We start from the raw sequence: 10,196 nt of genomic DNA, 5'->3' as shown, positions 1-10,196 counted from the left end.
AATCCAAGACAGAGAACTTTACATACATATGTACATATACCAAGGTCTTTCTCCCCCTTATAATGGAGGTAGCCAAAGTCAAAAGGCATAAATCCACTCTCACCCATTTCATTACCACACACTCCACTTCCATTCACCACCCCTCCCTCCCTCTTTTCTTGGCTCTTCTTGGATGATGGGTCATCCCTGCATCTCACCCATTTTCCTGGTTCAGAAGCAATGGAGCAAGACACAACACATCCACAGCAACGACACTTCATTTAATCGGCAACCCCCTTCCTCTCCATTCCCTCATGCAGAAAAAGAAAAGGGGATAAATCTCTGGGCTGCGTCAGAATATTCATGCTTAACCAATCCCAAACCCCCGCATCACAGCATCATCCATATACAACCATTCTCCACTTATCCCTATCTTCTGTCTTCTTTTCTCAACAGACATCCCCCGCTTTCTCAACCCTTTTTTCCCCATTCATCAATCTTGTCCTCGGTTGCTCCTGTTCACTCCATACACTTCTGCCTTCTACACTTCTTTTACTAATCTTTCCTCAATCATTCTTTCCATGTCTCCAAACCATCCCAATAATCTTTCATCAACTCTATTTCCCAACTCCTTTTCCACCCCTGCTCTCCTCCTCACCTCATTTCTCACTCTATCCAACCTAATAACCCCTACCATACTTCTCCAACAAATTTAAACTTATCCCCTCTTATGTTCCATGTTTCTGGAAATTTCATACATATACCAATGGCTTTTTCCCCCTTACAAGGGAGGTAGCCAAAGTCAAAGGCATAAATCCATTCCCACCCATTTCATCCCCACATACTCCACTCCCATTCACCATCCCTCCCTCCCTCTTTTCTTGGCTTCTCCTGGATGACAGGTCATCCCTGCATCTTGCCCACTGCCCTGGGTCAGAAGCAATGCAGCAAGACAGCACATCCACAGCAAGGCTGCTTCATTTAATCAGTGACCCCCACCCCTCTTTGTCCTCTCATGTAGAAAAAGAGAAGACTGGGGGAAATCCCTTCAGGCTGCATCAAAACATCATTCACATATACTCCTTCACTCCCCCATCCCCCACCCACTCTCATGCATCACAGCATAATCCATACACAACCATTCTCCACTCACCCATATCTTCTATCTTCTCCCTTCCTCAACAGACATTCCCCTCTTTCCCAATGGCCCTTTTACCCCATCCAACCATCTCATCCTTGATTACTCATGTTCACTCCCTTTACCTCTACCTTCCACACCTATTTTACTAATCTTTCTTCACTCATTCTTTCCATGTGTTCAAACCATCACAATATTCTTTCATCAACCCTATCTCCTAACTCCCTTTTCACCACTGTTCTCCTCCTCGTCTCATTTCTCACTCCATCCAGCCTAGTAAACCCTACCATACTTCTCAGGTATTTCATCTCAAACACAAACTCTTCCTCTCTTTGTTCCATGTTTCTGCCCCATATAGTGCTGTCGGCACAAACACCCCTTTGTACAATCTCCTCTTAGTATCCATTTCCAAGTCTATTTTTCATTACACTTTTTAATCCCCCAAGGCATTTATTTGCTTCTCTCAATCTACATTTTACCTCCATTCCTCCCTTTCACTACATTCTCCCCAAGTACGAGTATCACTTTTTCCAGTCTCTCACCCTTAATACTCATTTCCAACTCGCTGCCATCCTCTCCCTTTGTACACATCATCACCTTAATTTTACCCACATTTATCTTCAACTTCCTTCTTTTGCACACCTTCCCAAACTCTGTCACTAACTTCCTTAATCCCTCTGATTCTGCTACAAGTGCTACGTCGTCACCAAACAAGTGGCTCGTCACTCATTTTTCTCAATTTTCTTTAACCATCTCCAATCCCTGGGCTATTACCCTTGCATTTCTCACACCACCCCAAGGCGACATGACGCATTTCTGGCGAAGCCCCACCTTTACCTCAAACCACTCTATTTCTAGTTCTAACACAAGCTCTACTATTCTTGTAAAAACTCTTGACTACTTTTAACAGCTTTCCTCCTATCCCATATATCTGCAATACCTCTCACAGTGCCTTCCTGTCTACCCTATTATAAGTCTTTTCCAAATCCATAAAGGCCCAAAAAATATCCTTATCTTTTTCTAAAGCTTTCTAACATATCTGCCATAGTATAAAAATCTGATCCATGCAACCCCTACCTCTCTTAAACCCACACTGTTCCACACCAATTACTCCCTCTGTTCCTTTCCTAATCCTTTCAATCATAACTCATAACCCTCCCATAAGCCTTCCCAACTACACTTAACAAACCAATCCCTCTGAAACTACTACACTCACACTTGTCTCCTTTTCCTTTGTAAAGCAGAACTATACAGGCACTCCTCCAGTCCTCTGGCACTCTATCCTCTTTTGAACAAACAATAAACAACCTCACAGCCAGTCCACCATTATTGTACCTCCCTTTTTTAGACACTCATCTAACCTAGGTGCCTTACCTGTCCTCATTTTGATAACTGCCTTCATGTCATCTTTCCTTATTTCTCTCTCATTTTCCTCATTCATCACTGTCATTTTCTTAGCACTTCCTACTGCAACTACCTTTACCTCCCTATCCTCCTTCACATTTAGCAACTCCCTAAAATACTCTACCCATCTTCCTCTTACTGCTGTCTCTTCCATTATCATTATTCCATCTGCATCTTTTACCTTTTTAATTCTACTTGATTTCATAAATTACCAAAAAGTAAACTGACCAAAGTATTCTGAACACATTATAGGAAAATTTGTTGACAAATTCCTATCCTAGGATAAAGCTGCCAACAAAATAGTAACAATCACTCAAAGCAAGTTAAATACACATCCCCAAATGCTACAAAAAGAACTTCAATCCAAACTTTATACACGAGATAGCTTCATTAAAAAAAAATAACAAAAAAAAAAACCACACCCTCACAAAACAAGAAAAAGAAATACCAAAGCAACAGTGACATCACAAAACAAATCAACAACAGAGAGGAAATTGAGAAAAAGACGGACAACAGAAAAATATGGAGAGCGGTAAAAACAATAAAAAAATTAAACTAAGCCCTCCCATCAATGAAACAATAATTGCAACACAAGACAAAAAAAAAAAAAAAAAACATCTAAGCAATAGTGCAACATGAACATCATAAACAAGCATTACTCCAAAACAAGCTTCAAGCCCACCATACCAGAACAGAGGAAAATAAGAGAAAATTAAAACACATGAAGAAGCCTCCTCCACCACAAAAAAAAAGGATATCATATATCCAACTCAAACTCTTAGGCCAAAATGCTTTAACCCCTTCCATACGGTGCCGCATACGTAGGCGGCAGGAGGAGCAAGTGGATACGCGAGGCTGCCATATTGGCGTCTTGATTATATTTATTGTAGTTGCCCCTACGTAATGACATACTCTCTAAACCAGTGGTTCCCAGGCTTTTTTCTGTCATTTCCCCCTGCACCCAGGTCAACTATCCAGATTTCCCCCTTCATGTGTAGCAGGGAAAGACTAGTTAAAATACACTGTGACTATCTACTAATCTATTTTTCAAATGTACAAATATACTGATATACAGGCATTCTCTCTCTCTCTCTCTCTCTCAGACATGAGAAAATCCATCAGAGATTTTTTTTAGTTAGGAGGTAGTGTAATTATTTCCCCCTGGGAGCTTAAAATTTCCCCCAGTTTGGGAACCACTGCTCTAAACTGTCTTCATCACATTTTCTATGTTTATCAATATTCACGGGTGAAAGAGAGAACGATCAATATAAGCAGTGACTATATTTTATGATGCGAGTATTATTATGACACATCGTACGTTTGGCAGGTAATGCTGCCCGTGATATTTTTGTCCGTACTGAAGAGGTCACCTCAAACAACAAAGTTAGGAAAGGAGTTGGAGATTTAGTTATAGAGATATCTTTATAATATTTTCATGTTTGAGTATTTATTTAGAACAAGACAAAGTTTATGTAAATTTTGTCCAAGTAGTAGATGAACAAAAGGATGGCCCTAAGGCGGGTAACCAAGCAAGATTGCATATTAGCTACATTGGTTTTAAGTAATATAGTGTTTGATGCAATAATTTAAAGTACAATTACTAATGAATGGGGAAGATTGGAATGGTAGGTTCTAAGGAGAAGGCAGAATGAAGGAAAGATACTTGCTCTAAGATTTAACTAGTGGAGAATTTGATAAATGGTTTGGTTACAAGTTTGGACTTGAAATATGAATTAGGAAGGTTGATTTATGAAAGTACAGCATTCAGCAAATGTTATGGATCTGTACTCTGTGCAAGTTGAATAACCTAAGATGGTAGATTATCTGCAGGAGGCAGTGAATAGTTGAATTTGCCCCCATATTAAATTGACTGAGCTTTCTAGTACGAGTACTGATGAGAATCACAATACAGAGGTATTGAAAGACATTCCCATTATTGATACAAGGATTTCACAGATAACCTTGTGGTTGATTTTCCAAATGAGAAGTATACTGGTAGTGACATGCTTATATGCTTATGCATGCCTAAACATGTGTAGTGAAGTAATAAGATCAAATTGATAACTGATTAAAGGTTAGATATCAACATATACCATTCGCTAAAAATCATCGTGTTGCTCGAAAAAGTACTTTTTAAAAGCATACAAATAAACAGACGAATTTATTCAGAAAATTCACTTTTAATTGCGCCTCGCATACCACTTTTCCGAAGTCTAGATATTCAGAATAACAATATTGTTTGTTTGGCAACTGTGACGTCACGAACGCGGAATTCCCCGAAGCGCACGGGCGGAATGTTTCGAATAGCAGACGACGCAAAGAAATTAATACAAAACATTTTTTTTGCAAATTTTATAATATTTAGATGGTGGAATTATAAATAATAATGTCAGTATGTTTTTTTTTAGGTCCATTAAACTGAAAATACAAAAAGTTATGGAAGTTTTGATATCTGACTTTTAATGGTCAGATATCAAGACTTCCATAACTTTTTGTATTTACAGTTTAATGTACATAAAAAAACATACTGACAGTATTCTATATAATTCCACCATCTACATCTTATCAAATTGGTCAAAAAACAGTTTTGTCTTCATTTAATTGCGTCTTCTGCTATTCGAAACATTCCGCGTTCGTGACGTCACAGTTGCCAAACAAACAATATTGTTATTCTGGGGCCGTATACACAAAACTTTTTTGTTAGCCTTAACAATCTCTGCTAGCTAACAGAAAACTACTAAAAGTTATACACCAATGCTTAACTAACAACTGTTAGCTAGTAAACAGTTGTTTGTCAAGTTGCGCTAAACAGTGCTAAAGTTAGCAGCTTATGAACGTGTAAATGGACGTATTATTAAAAATTGCACACATAAAACAGTGTTATTAATGCAGTTGTTCAAAATCTATTAATAGAGTATCATGATAGCACATAAATATCGTATGTATGGTTTTTTTAGGAGTACTTATTAACCAACGACAGATATTTTTGGACGAAGGCGCATTGTGTAGGCGGCCGCGCCACAGACAAATCTTCCGACAGATGACTCAACAATTATTTCAGAGGATATAGACATGGCAGAAGAATCACAGAAAAAGAAAAGGAAGCCAAACTGGTCACAAGAGGAAACACTCCTCTTGGTCAACGTGATTATGGAGGAAAAAATAATTATAAATGGGCGATTCAAGCCAAGGACACAAGGACAAGAAGGAGGCATGGCAAAGCACGTTGATGCTGTGGTATCGTTTTCTGTTTACATATAAATGTTCATCTACACTTGGAGCCACAATTCTAATATTTGTGCCATCTATGGTACCCACAACACCGGGAAACCTACAGTCTTCCATGAACTCTGCTTGTTTTACTTGCGCTTCTTGGTTCTGATAGTGCATCAATTGTTTGAGTAATGACACGGCTGATTGTTGCTTGTGAGGTCTCAAAGTCGTCGCTGCTGCATTTTACCTGTGGCTAAATATCATAGGGTAATTTCCACCTTCGTCTCAGGACTCGGTGGTCGATTCCGTTCTGTTCGGGATTGAAGTTTGTCCCTCACTAAATCAGTCATTGTTATTATACCAGCACGGTTCATTCTGAAGCGTTTGATGAGTTCGTCGTCATTGTACTCGTTAAATATGTCCCGTCGCTGTCGACATACTCGCCGTCGTCTTTGTATTTGTTGTTGTTGCTCCGCCATCTTTTCTACTAACAGAAATTTGTTAAGAGCTTAATAGTCCTCCACACCACTTTTACCTTAACAGTACTTTTAAGGCCCTAACAAGTTTTCTGTATCCACTGTTAGTGCTTAACAGCTAAATGTTAGTCTTAACAGGAATTTGTTACCCTTAACAGCTATTTGTTAGTGCTAACAAGTTTTGTGTATACGGCCCCAGGTTATTTCAAGCCCAAAGGTAATTCACTATTTAGATATAAAGTTAAAATAAAAGTTCTGAGCTGTGTATGTGAGCAGTTAACCTGAATATCTCCATATGGTCAGGATACACAGAAGAAAAAGAAAATTATTTTGGATATTTCAAAATAAATAAATTCACATAAACATCATTGTAAGAAACATATTTCCAGAGGCTACAGGAAAGAAAATAACACAGATTTCACACACGAGATAAGGTATAAATAGAACGTGAAAGACTGAATGTTAAATCCGAACAGAGCAAAAGGTACAGTTAGGAAACGGGCTAAAGTAAGTTACATGAGTAGCATGATAGTAAATGATCTCATCATGTTTACTAAAGATTACCTAAAATCCTACATTGCACACATACCAACGCATATACATACATAAATATATACGAGTACATATACATGCGTACACACACAGTATATATATATATATATATATATATATATATATATATATATATATATATATATATATATATATATATATATATATATATATATATATATATATATATATAAACTCACCATCCCACTTCCACGAAATGGGAAGTGAAAAACCCCTGGGAGGTCAAAGCCCTGTCAGTTGTGGCAAACCTGATTTTTTTTTTGGGGGGGGGAGTGGATATTTACGTTTATAGCGGAGATTTGTTAAAATGTGCAATGAAAGGAAAATTGTGACAATGAAGGCAGTAATGAAAAAGAGCTACTAGAATAAGTATACGTGGGGCAGAGTGGTAGGTATGAGTTGAGGAGGCATTAATGAACTATAAAACGGTGCCCAAAATGAGGATTGGAAGAATTCTGGATTAACGTATTCAAAGGAGAGTGCATCGGATTGTTAGAAGGGAAATTGGAAGTAGAGGTTATGTAGAAGGGTCAGAAAAGTTAGGTGGGCAGAGAAGTGGGAAAGGTAAACAAACTAGATAAGGGAGGAAACGAGAGGAGAAAAAAAAAATAGAACATAAGAATAAAGGAGACTGCAAGAGACCATAAGGCCTACACTAAGCAGCTCCGTATCCATCATCACCTGTCATCCCCCCCCATCCATAAAGTTGGGGGGGATGTTTATTCCATTCATCGACCACCCTAATAGTAAACCAATTCTTGCCTATTTCCAAGCAAAGCTGAGAAAAATACAGTATTTAGTGAAAGATCAAGAAAGAACAGGAGTAGAAGAACAGTGGGTATGCTGTAAGGAGGAAGTGCTAAAGCTCGCAAAGACGGTACGTGGAATGAGGAGGAGGTGAGGGAAAAGAAGAAGAGGGTAGAGGCAATGAATTGAGGAATGAAAAGGTGATGGCAGTGTTGATGAAGAAAGAAGCACATAGATATAGGTTGCAGTGTTGCCACTGTGATCTGTGCCAGTTCCCACAAATGAGCGAGATTTTTTCCACAAAATTCCCACAAGGAAATCTGGGATTCCACTTTTTTCCCACAAAAAAGAAGTAATGATTATACAGACGCAAATAAGTTCATTGTAACATATAATTTGCTCACAAAACATCCCATGTGAGCAAATTTCTCAGACACAAATGTGTGGAAAATTCCCACAAAATGGCGTTGGTGATAGGTTGTGAAGAAGAAATGAGGAAGCATATGAGAAGTACAACATAAATAGAGTAGAAGCAAAACGAGATGTGAGGGAGGAAAGAGGAGGTATAATGTAGGTCAGTCGTTTGACGGAGAAGTTTAAAAAGAATGAATAGACGTTTTAGAGTAGTGGTTCTTAACCTATTTCACTGCCCTTAGTACCCATTGGCATCTCTAAAAAAAAATCCCATACCCCCATCCAATTTAAATACAATGCAAACATATGAAAAGGATTTGTGATACAAACCTTGCTTTGCTTTCTCATTGTAAATATACAGTGTCATTGCACTGGGGCTATCTTGTCTCATACCCCTTCGGGGTACAGGTACCCCAGGTTAAGAACCACTGTTTTAGAGGGAAATGAAATGTATGAAGGGAGAGGTTGTCTGGCAGAGAAAAGGTCAAGGGTGGAGATGGAAAGGTACAAATGAAAGGGAAGGCGGTACGGGAAATATGGAGAAAGTATTTAAGAGATTTGTTTAATAAAGAGATGGGTAAAGAGAGGCAGTAGGAGATGCCAGGAAAAGGACTTTTTTGGGAGAGGAAAATAATGGGCCACAAAGGAATATTGATTAAGGTGGGTATTGTTATAACACTTGTGTTAGATGGTTGCTATGTGGAGTGGTGTAGTGGACACCCACACTTTGTATTCCCGTCGTTTCTTTATTTCTGCCCATTAAGATCTATGCAGGTAACGAGGCCGGTCACGGCGTCTTTTGCTCCACAAAGAGCAAGGCGTTGCTGCTCCACAAAGAGTAATTGCCACCTCTCTTCCCCGTCTGACTTCGAGACATAATCGCAGTTTGCACAATAAAGTGAGCCAACACAACCAGTGTTTTTGTCAGCCTCACACCCGTTTGTGCTACTCTATTTAATTTGTACTATTCATATTCGTATCTGACCTCTTTGAGGTCGACTGATTCTAAACCTCCTTGACAATCCCTCCTCACTTTCCTCCAACGGTACTATCTCAACTTCTGACATCACAGATGCATGAACTAGCTGGTTAACAACTTTGTTAAGTCACATGCACACACACACGCACGCACATAGATACCTCCACACACCTACACGACATTGACAAATGTATAGAGAACACGGGCGCATATAACTACATAGCAGTGGCGGATTAAGGCTCTTGTGGCCCTAAGGCAAATTTCAAGATTTTTTAAAATATGGCCTGAAATAATGATAACATTTATATCATTGTACAATAACAACTATCCATTAGTAAACATTTATTTCTAAACAAAACCTTATCAATTTTACATATGTTAAGGTAAGGTACTACTACATACATGTGTTCTTGTATACATTATTAAATTTTCACTTTTCTTGCATTGACAGTAGCAAACTCATCAAACTTAAGTCAATTTCGGATAGCAAATCTCTTACAATACACAGAAGTGCCAACACACCAAGGCGGTGCTGACTCATTGTGGATCGCTTTCCAAACCAATATTAACTATACCCGGCCGGAGAATCGAACTCCTGATCTCTAGCTCGCGGGGCCAGCGCGTTAAAAATCCGCCACCGAACAACCATTCTTGTTTGAGCGTGCGTGTATTTACCTATTTGTATTTACCTAGTTGTATATTACGGGAAGGGGAGCTATGCTCGTGGGGTCCCGTCTTCATTTCTCATTTTATCTAAACAATTTTTAAATTCATGTATTGTTTTTGCACACACCACTTTCTCATCTAACTTGTTCCAACTGTCTATTACTCTGGCTGTTTCTGAGTGTGTGTCAAGATGTACAATAAAGTAATTGAATGTAAATGAATGTCCCGAGGGAATGTCACCAAATCGAGCAGATTGAAAACCTTGATTGTATAGTAGTACTTGAGCTAGCATCTTTGATTTTCAAATGTTACGTTTCGAGGAGTTTACTCTTATCATCAGATCTTTTAAACACAAGAAGTAATATAAAACACACAGGTTACCTCTAAGCAGGAGATCTGGCGAATGATGATTAAAACTCAGTGAACCCAACATTATACATAGTACATACAGTACATAGTCTACAGACAGACTAATAAACTGGTTCTTGGTCGTTAAAAATAAAAAAAGATCCTTAAAACTCTTATGTTATATGTAACTAAATATACTGTGTCTAAAGAAATGAGAAAACGTTAATAGAACAGCGAGGGACAATTCTGTAAACAAAAA

This window comes from Oratosquilla oratoria, chromosome 6, assembly GCF_046742065.1.
Source record: "Oratosquilla oratoria isolate Oo_2021 chromosome 6, ASM4674206v1, whole genome shotgun sequence".
In the NCBI taxonomy this organism is placed as follows: Eukaryota; Metazoa; Arthropoda; class Malacostraca; order Stomatopoda; family Squillidae; genus Oratosquilla; species Oratosquilla oratoria.
The sequence above is the reverse complement of the archived record's forward strand: the minus strand, read 5'-3'. Positions refer to the sequence as shown.